Source organism: Cibotium barometz, chromosome 40, assembly GCF_041138505.1.
Source record: "Cibotium barometz isolate CiBa-2024 chromosome 40, ASM4113850v1, whole genome shotgun sequence".
In the NCBI taxonomy this organism is placed as follows: Eukaryota; Viridiplantae; Streptophyta; class Polypodiopsida; order Cyatheales; family Cibotiaceae; genus Cibotium; species Cibotium barometz.
The window spans coordinates 27,629,472-27,639,216 of record NC_141085.1 but is presented as its reverse complement, the minus strand read 5'-3'; the positions used below and the strand labels follow the sequence as shown (position 1 = coordinate 27,639,216).

At 41.3% G+C, this 9,745-nt stretch overlaps 1 pseudogene; it reads left to right on the top strand.

Moving 5' to 3' along the window:
• Positions 1-604: 604 nt before the first annotated feature.
• LOC147615374 (uncharacterized) lies at positions 605-8,624 on the top strand (annotated as a pseudogene).
• Positions 8,625-9,745: the final 1,121 nt, after the last annotated feature.

The following is a 9,745-nucleotide window of genomic DNA, read 5'->3' as shown; positions in this document are numbered from 1 at the left end:
CCTGAAAATGGCCTTATTCTTGCCTTAGGGCTGTCCCACAGCCCTTCCATGGCTGGTGGGTCCAGCCTAGGCCTTACTGGCCCACATGGGGATGGTTTCACACCATTCCCATACCCATACTAAGCTTCGGGGTAGCCCTATGGGCTGGCCCCTTGTCCTAAACATACTCTACTCAGTGATCTGGCATCCGGTACCATACCTGCTGATACACAGAACCACTGACATCATTCTAGAGGGAGACTCACAGCGTGGACTGGCACTGTTTCATGTGCAGGACAGTGCACATCTGACCTTGGTGGACTCATGTGCAGGACAATGCACACCTGACCTCGGACGGCTGAGATGGATCCCTAGCTGACTCGTCCCGGAATGTGGGCTCACATGGGACCAGTTCACTATCCCAGGTCCTGCACCTTCTGTACAGAAATGTCTACGTGGCATCCAAGTGCAGGATGCACGTGACATCTCCTTGTACAGAAACTTCGAGATGTGGACGCATCTTGCTTGGAGTTATTTAGTCAATGTTTCTGATTAGATAGATTGAGCTCTCCTCTAACAATGTATCTCTAGTCTGACATATAGTTGTTTTAAATATATAGATACGATGAGTGACCACACCTGTAAAGTGAAGCTGGCGATCATCAAGACTTTGCTACGAGGCACTGGACTTTCTGGAGATACACTGTCAAAGGCCATGGCAGATTATGTGGAGATGGATGATGCGAGTTTAGACGGCGCCATCGAGATTCTTGGGAGATTCAGTATGCCCGTACGACCTGGAGAGGGTACATCCTCCTAGCCACATGCAGGAGTGGAGACTTTTCATGCACACACTACAGCGCATCGGTAAGCTTCTCGATTGATAAAATAGTAATGTCATCCTTTTTATATATATAGAATTCTTAATATATATATCCTTTTGATGTCTTTGTTTGCTTAGGACTCCTATCCCAGGTACATCACATCACGAGAGTCAGCGGCTTACTCCTGTGTACCTCCTGGTACTCTGAGTACCTCCTGGTATTTAGGTGACACCTGATTCACAGGCTAGTGGCCGTTCGTCCCGTAGGTATATCTTTTATGGCGATTATGGATTAAATATCAAGTACTTTTTAAGAACTCACATCTCAATATATCGTATGTTTGTATTGCACGTAGGCGTAGAGTAGCACACCACCAATGCCCCCACTAGTGCCGATGCGCACGTGCACTGGCACTTTGGGTGTCACATGCGACATCATGCCTGACCGAGGTATCCTTTAGGTAGGAGCCGACATCGCCTTCAGACGTCGGACGAGAGACCTTTGCATGTCTTATCTACAGCGAGTTCATTTATTATGGCAGTAAGTATTATTTAACATAAAGAATATGAATTACAGTTTTTTATTTGAATTACTAACTGACTTTATTTTGCAATGCAGCGATCAACTTGAGGATGACAAGAAATATGTCATCAACACATTGGAGACGGAGTTTGGGACAGGATGGAGTCGGAAGTGGTTGTTTGCTGAAGCAAATGTGCAAACTCATGAGTCATCGACGCGACAATGCACGGTAAGTAGAGAGAGAGAGAGATGAAACAAAATGAAATGCTATATTTACGTCTTTAAAAGGCCAAAATGACCTATGAGACCAAAAAGTTACCACGAGAGAGCTCTGATAACAATGTCAGGTAGAACAGCGGTAGTGATGGTTTGCTACGAAACAAGCGTGAGATCATACATATCTGTGGTCTCTCAATCTGCGTTCATGAGGCGGCTGACAAGCATGGGGCCCATATTGCTGCCGCATACATCAAAGCTGGGGTGACCATAGTGTCATAGAGAGAGAGAGCAGAGCTGGAGCAGCAAATGGGCAGCGTGGGGGGTGCTACGACTAAGGGTACTGCGGGTACTCAAGTGAGGGTACTGCGGGTACTCAACTGAGGGTGCTGCTAGAACTACTGCCACGAAATGCTAGAAGACTGCTGGCTTCGATGGTCTACTGCTAGGCCAAGTTGATCCAGGGAACAATGCTTGATTGCGGGTACTGAAGGTTGAGATGCTGATACTGGGGTTGAAATGCGAGATAGAAGCCTTGGTAGAGGAGGGGAATCGAATCCCGATACGAACTTTCTTTCAGTGAACTTGAAGCTGAAATTACCCTGTACACAGCTAGAGCAAGAAAAACGAGTCTGAGGGGAATCGAACCCTGACAGTAGCCATATGAGGCTATCACCAACGAGACTCCCCACCACCCACCCTTGTTAGTAAGTTTTCAAAAGAATAAAAATCATGACTTCACAATGAATTAACTCTTACCGAACATAGGTTGATCCGTGAGTTGACACATAAGACTAATAGTCCTCATCGTCATCTCTGAGATTAACCATCATTAAAATTTCATCTTCATTATCCTTGTTGACTTCTTCGAACTCCTCCATCGTTGAATCTGTGTTGACGTTCATTTCCTCCGTAGGCTCGACATCCATTGTTTCTTCCTCTTCGGTGTCTGTAGTGTCACAGTCTGGATCGTTGTCGTTCTCATCATCTACAATGTCATCATGATCGGAAAGAAGAATTCTACACCTCTCTGACGTCGATGTGTCTGTAGTGTCAGAGTCTGGATCGTTGTCATTCTCATCATCTACAATGTCATCATGATCGGAAAGAAGAATTCTACACCTCTCTGACGTCGATGTGTCTAGATTCGAGGATGTAATCAATTCATCCTGATCCGCTTTCTCAGAGTCAATGCTATCAAACAAGTGTCGACCTCTAGGTTGGACATGCACAACTTGCCACCATAGATGAGCATTTGTATTCTTGTAAAAGAACGCTTGCTCAACATGAGTTGGCAGAATGTAAGGCTCTTGTTGTACGCAATAACTTCGAGGAGTGGACGGACCAAAATCCGGACGGTTCTCTTTTCATTGTGGCATTATTGCCTTTATACTCGGCACGAAACCAATCCACCTTCAAAACCACCTGTCAAAATACACGAATCAAAACTTTAGAATTATGTATAGCTTCAAGAAATCTACTGTCATTGTTGCATGAAGAGAGATGTCATTTACTTGCTTGAAGATACGATATGATACTTCATAAATGCCGACTATGGTTCCCATGTAACCAAGTTCACTGTCGATAAGATTTGTGTCTCTTGAACTTGCACGTGATAATTGCTTGAAAGAGGCAACAACGCAAGAATCTTGAGTTAGACGTAAGTCGTCAATAGATTTTATCCGAAGATGTTGTCCCATAAGCCCACATGTTAGTATACATTCGAGCCTAGCCCACATGTCCCATAAGCCCACATGTTGGTATACATTCGAGCCTAGACCAATAAATAAATTATTTAAAAAAAAAGAGATTCATTTGTTTAGTTTAGAGTTTTCAAAACCCAACAAGTTACCTGTCTTTCACACCCGATCATAAACTCTCTTTGTTCCATTGAGATTGGCTCATGATCACTAACCGCCCGTTGCATACGGGTGTATAACCAATCCATGAAAGTAGGTACGTTCCCGTTGTTATTTACATTGGTTTGACGTCTGGATCTCCTCTTTTTACGTCTGCCAACTCGTTTACTTGGAAGTTCCTTCTCGTACTCATCAACGAATTGTTGCATGCATTCACTATTATAGACAATGAAAGTAGAAATATCCAATTTATCTTGGACCTTAAGTCAAAAAGGGACTCCCTTACCGGACAATATCTCGTCTGACATGGTAGAAGACGACTCATATATCCATACGCGTGGAGCTTTAGAATCGGTTTTCTCAAGGTATTCATCACAAACGTAATACATGCATTCTTCAAGCATCCATCCCTCCGCCATAGAACCCTCTGGTCTTGCTTTTTGACGTACATAACCTTTCAATACTCCCATAAATCTCTCGACCCAAAACATCCATCGAGTGCTCACAACACCAGCGAGCTCTATCTCGTCCACTAGATGGATTAGAAGATGAACCTGGATATCAGAAAAGGAGGTTGGAAATTCCTTTTTCCATTAAACAAAGAAGCTCTATACATTCATGCTTCTTTTGTGGAATTGACCCTTTGGCAATCTCTTTAGATGTAATCCATCTAATCAGTAAAAGAAAGAAGATATTAGAGATATTTTTGTGAATTAAGAAGATATCAAATAAAATTTTATACTAAAAATTAATGACCGATAAATACCTTGCAACAAGCGATCCAAGGCGATATATTACATCTCGGACTCCTCTTGTAGTACATCCATCAATAACAAGGGGTAGAACATGCTGCATACATGATTAATCCGATCAACAAAACATGCAAGAAAATAAAAACCTATAAAGATCTGGATAGATTTACCTTCACAAAATTATGCCAATCATGTGTTTTTAAGCCAGACAAGCTCTTGTCATTTAGAGTGAACATGTTTCGACAAGATGCTCCATATCCTGTAGGCGTACGAATCGACTGAATCTTCCTGTTGATAGTCTTCACCTCTTTTATCTTGAGCACCCATGGGGCAAGCTCGTAGGTTGTCTCACGTTGAGTTTCATCCCATAAAGTGGCCATAGATTGGGCTTTGAGTTTTGATCCTTTAAGTCATTTCTTGGTGCCGTTGTGTCTTTCAAGCCAACGAGGTGTTGCCATGACGAATGACCAACGTTCTTGAATATGTGCATAGGATCAAGAAGATGACAAATCCTCAAATCCTTCCAATATTCCAAAGTATACCATATCGAAGGACTTTGAGCTAGAGCACGTTTTCCTCTCGCTTGCTTCTTTACAGCGTCATCATCATCGCCGCTTATGATCTCCGACTCCGGATCGATATAGCGGGTCCAACAGTCCACTTTAGATCCCAATCCTTCGGTGTCATTGGTATTGGACATCTCCCTTCTTCTACCTTTCCATTAAAATGTATGGCTTGTCTTTTGTCTCGTAGATAATGATCTTCAGATGAAAATCGTCTATGTCGAAGATATATATTTTTGTTGAGGTTTTTGCTATAAGTCGATCTCAACCAATCACCACAAATTGGACAAGCTTTATAACCCTTGGTACATATCCCTGCATGGAAAACATAACAAAGTGGATTCACGCCATCTAATGCTACACCCATCTTTAAATTGCGTGGTTCTTTTGCAAAATCTGGCCATCGCAAATCAATATGCTCAAATGCAGGACTATCTGATGGAATTCGCATTACTCCATCTTTGCTCTTGTGCTCCGCTCCCCATGTTATAAGCTTAGCTAATTCGAGACTTTGGAACATATGTTTTATACGTGGAGCTAGGGGAAAATGTCTCAATACCTTTCTAGGGACCTTACCTTTCTCCTCTTATAACGAGGCGTTTGACATTTTGGACACGTCACACCGTCCTCGTACTGACCTCTATATAAAATACAATCGTTGGGACATGCATGTATAGAAGAATAGTCAAGTCCAAGACTACTTCACCTCATCATGTGATGCAGGAAGGAATTGCTTGTCGGCAAGAACTTCTGAGAGAGTAGCCTGCAAGTTCATTAAAAATATGATCAATAAGAAGCAACCATGTTTAGAATGTAACAAAAAAATATGTTAGATTGTTACATACTTCAAAAGTGTTGAAATGGATATATTACTCCATCCAAAATGGTTTTGAAGATTAAGAATAAGTAAGCTTGCACTGAGTCGTGTCAGCTTCCTGCGTAGATACGCTTTAGAGCTTCTTCTCAAAGATACTTCTCGTTGTTTTATTAGGAATATCGCTTGCACTATTATTTTGATACCAATCCTCAATAAAATCAGACATGCCATCGTCGTTATATCAAAGATATCATCACACCCATTAAAGTCTTGAGAATATTGTTTCTTTAGTCTTGCATACGCATTAGGATCACTCTTGCGTAGGATCCTCATGCACTCTATTGACATGTGAGATACGTCATGTGAACGTTGATTTGTGATATTGTCGATGTCATAATCCGGAATCTACATATTTGAAGGCAAAGAAGATTGTATCAATAGCATGCTTCTATATAAAAGAAAAGAGAGATGTGCATGGAATTCAATAATTATCACAGATACAAAATAGTTAGAGACAATAAAAGATGATTATCAAATTAAATTAGAGACAGTAGAGAACGTGGTGCAAATTAAAGTGTAGAATTAGGGTACAAGAGGTCAAAATAACATTAGGAATTGTATGCAATGAAGCTCTCAACCCTCATCTATTAAGGGTGCTAGTGGAGGTCTACGCCATCCATAATTGATCAGCAATTCATCACCAGCACATAATGATCTAATAGCATTGACAACTATGTATCTTTCTACATCCCTACTCATATGTCCTGGTTTATGACTATTCTCACACTCCACAAACGTGCAATTGGTTCTTGAACTCATCCCTCGACTACTATTGATTAAACCTGCAATGTTTCCTTGAGAGTAAGGTCTTCCGTCAACATAGAGTCTTTGTCCTTCTGCATGTGTAATCCCTCTATCAGAAAGAGAGGCTGCATTGAGACATAACCCATAAGTACTCATGCTCTGAATGTAGCAAGTAAGCTGATGCCATGGACCCCATCTATATATAGGTCCACAAAAAGACATAAGGGTGACCTCTGAACGAGGGGACACATGCAAATCCTGTGCAATAAAGAGGCCTCGTCCTGCTCCACTGATGGTAGACAGAGCAATCATGTAGCGATTGCCCCCCAGAAGCTAAAAACCACTCCATCTAAAGGAAGTGATCCTCTCTGCCATCCTCCGTATCGTCTTCGATCATACATCTGTACTAGAGAATGCAAACGAGTAGGCAACGGGATGATCTCCACCCGTCTCAGCCTCCAAAGCAGGAGGTAGAGGATGTCGAGAAACCTCGAGCTGCTGCAACTGACAAATGACCTGTCCGTGCCGTGTGCGAGGGACGTGCACCACTGATAGTGAAGTCATCCTCGTCATCAAGTGAATATACCTACATATATAATATGGTTGCATTATATATGAGCCTTTGATTTATAAAATAACCAATAATAAAACTAAGGGAGAACAGTCACATACCATAGGTCGATGTCGCTCCTCAGGTGGTGGTGCTCACTTAAAAGTACCATGAGTCATCTCATGTGAAAAGCACTCCCATCGTGGCCTCCGATATGTGCCACGACAACGAGCGCACCAGCATATAATAGACTCATCGTAGTAGAAATCATCGTAAAAACGGGTTCATGTGCAGTATTGGAACTCTGTGCACCCCAACCACCACCAGTAGGAGATGGCGGTGTACCCTCTGATTGGTCCAAATCTGATTTTCAAGTACAATAAAAATATGAGTCATTTATCAAATGATCGAAGTTAAAAAATCAATAAAAGAAACAAAACATTGAAATCTAACAAGTTCTATGGTATATTCTAATGCTTATTGTGATATGAAAAATAAACAAACGCTACTGTATGGTGGAGACAAACAAGAGGAGGGCTGATATGTGCCTGGAGACATGGCAATACTTCCGCAAGGAGAGACGCCTACGCATCACTTTTCCTCAATAGAAGGTGTGTGCCTTTGCTAACGTATATTAGAATTAATATGAACTTTGCTAGATTGATTCTAACTATTCTCTAATCTATGTTATTTTGTTTAATCAAATTTACATAGACGGCAGCACGAAAGAGACTGCAAGCTTGTCACACATCTAGACTAGGCCGGATGGGACGAGATGGATTTGTGGCCACATTTCTGAGTATAGACCGTTCAAATTTTAACTTTCAAAGGTAATATTATTGAATGAAGAAATCAATAAGTCTTTGGTTCTATCTTGATGCAGACCAAAGACTATGGTCGTGCGCCTACGGTGCAGGAGATGGAGTATGCCACATACTACGGCTACCGCACTTTGCAAGCAACACTTGCTGATAGGCCAAATCCACTTGTGGGTATCACTGTTTTGTTTTGTAGTTTATTTTCATGTTAACTATAATATGTTCTTATTTGATTTCACTAACTAATGCAGGAGCAATATGGCGAGGACGACATGACAGAGGTGGCTCGACAGGAGGTCGAGGGGCGACGCCGAGAGGCTGAGAGAAGCGGCGGCGTGATCGCGGGTGGGGGCACGGGTGGTGGCGCTGGTGATTGGTGGTGCTGCGGGTGGGGGCACGGGTGGTGGCAGTGGTGATGGTGATGGTGATCACGAGTCCGATACTAGCGACTCGTATAGTGATGGCTCATGTAGTGATCATACTTAGGGATCTGTTTTGTATATGTGAGGATTGATCACCACACACTCTAGACACATGTACATATATTTGTTGATGATATATATTGACGTATGTTCGTTGCATCATTGAATTTGTCTATTGTCAAACAATTAATTATTTGTCGGTAAGTTAATTAGCCTAAGTATCTATGAGAACGTTATTTATTTATCTTTACGTTTAAAAAAAACAAACCCTAAACAAGGAAAGAGGCGAGGCACGTTGTAACACATCAAAAGAAGCAAAAGATTGGCAAGCATCAACAATTTCTCAAAAGCTCTTGGAAAGCTAGATAGAGACAAATCAGAATCTTTATCGCAGTTCCAGTCTGTTTTTCTATGTTAGGCTCTAATATTAACAAGCTTTTGATTTTCATAATTTTTGCAGAGGTCCCAGATTCTACGCTACGTATCAACTCAAGCTAACTTTCAAGCCTAAAGATCCGAACTATGAAGTTTCAAAGCACGTGATTTCAAAGTATCAAGCTCAACATAAGCTATTACGATTACAATACCATGTACCATGTACCATGTACCATATACCAATTGCAAGTATAAGGTTCCAACATGATACCAAATCAAGTGCCAAGTACCAAGTACCAAGTACCAAGTACCAAGTACCAAGTACCAAGTACCAAATCTAACCCTCTCTCCTTGTTGATACCCCACGGGCTTCAAGCTCTACCTGTCGGCTATCACCTCGCAGCTACAGCTATGGAGTTTAATGGCCCTCCTTATATATAGGAAAGCATGCATGCAGGCCGACCAGCCAGATAGTCGTGTGGAGAGGAAAAATGTGACAGGGAAAAAGTGTGTGCATATGTGGTACAATGGGCAGTGCCTAGGACTGTAACTCTAACAGGAAATAGTACTGCTTGAGTCTAGAAGGGCTTCATGAGAACTAGACACTATTTGAACAGGCAACAGACTCTGGAGCTCATGGTAGGCTACCTTCAAAATTTCCAAGGGGGTCCCTCCCCTCACGAGCTCCTAATAAAACAGAGAGAGAGTGTGCACTGTGCGTGTGTATGATATATATATATATATATACATACATATATATATACATATATACATATATATATATACATATATATATATATATATACATATATATATATATATATATACATATATATATATATATATATATATATATATATATAATATGTCCATATGTGTGTCAGGGAGAGAGAGTGTGAGTGATAGGTATATAGAGTCTAATTTTCATTTAATTTAAAGTTTCAATTTCAAAAATTAACAAATAAAAGAGAGCTAGATAGCGCTGTTTACCATAATTCATGTTCGTTTACGCCCGGTCTGACTAATCTCTACAAAAACAATGACAGCATCGAGTACAATCACAATTGCAAGGAAGCAAGCGGCAAAGAGAGAGAGCAATACTAGATAGAGCTAGAGAAAGAGAGAGAGAGGCGCTTATAAGAGTATGTATATATATATATTCCCATTGGTATAAATCTGTTTTTTTCCGTTGCGCAGGCGTCGCATAAGCGACGAATCGCTTATGCGATGAAATAGTCGTCGCT